This window comes from Penaeus monodon, chromosome 29 (assembly GCF_015228065.2).
Source record: "Penaeus monodon isolate SGIC_2016 chromosome 29, NSTDA_Pmon_1, whole genome shotgun sequence".
Taxonomy (NCBI): domain Eukaryota; kingdom Metazoa; phylum Arthropoda; class Malacostraca; order Decapoda; family Penaeidae; genus Penaeus; species Penaeus monodon.
In genome coordinates, this window is record NC_051414.1 from 38,000,626 (window position 1) to 38,001,131 (window position 506).

At 38.7% G+C, this 506-nt stretch overlaps 1 pseudogene; it reads right to left on the minus strand.

Annotated features, from left to right (window-relative positions):
* LOC119591866 overlaps positions 1 to 506 on the minus strand; it is a 40,067-nt pseudogene that overhangs the window by 21,041 nt on the left and 18,520 nt on the right.

Here is a 506-nt window from a genome sequence, read left to right on the forward strand (position 1 = left end):
CATAAATACATACCTAAATACTTGTAACCAGTATTTAAAAACTTCAGTATAGCAGCAGTCTTTTAAAGAGCAGTACAGGACAGATTAACATGACTCTGTCTTGTCATACAAATTTGAATATAACACTATAACACTTTCACAATATTTTGACAAGAGATTAACATCAAGCAATAACAGCCTTACACACATCACTTTTGTTTCATCCTCAAAGATATCTATAATCTTTACCTTCTGAGAAAATCATGAGCCCAGTTGCCCTCCAGAGTCCCTGTCTGAAGTCTACTCCTTCTTCTTCTCACAGCCACCTTGATGTCACCAAGGAGCTTTGCAATCAGCTGTTCTCGTTGACTCTCGTCTCTCACCATCAAAAGAACCCTGATATCTCACCCTGATAGTGTGTTCTCAGGCTTAATGACTTCATGAAGGAGGAGGTGAGGTCTGTCACACCTTTGTTGCGCTTGTCCATGGTTGCAGTTGAGTAGACAAAATCAAAATTATATCACTTT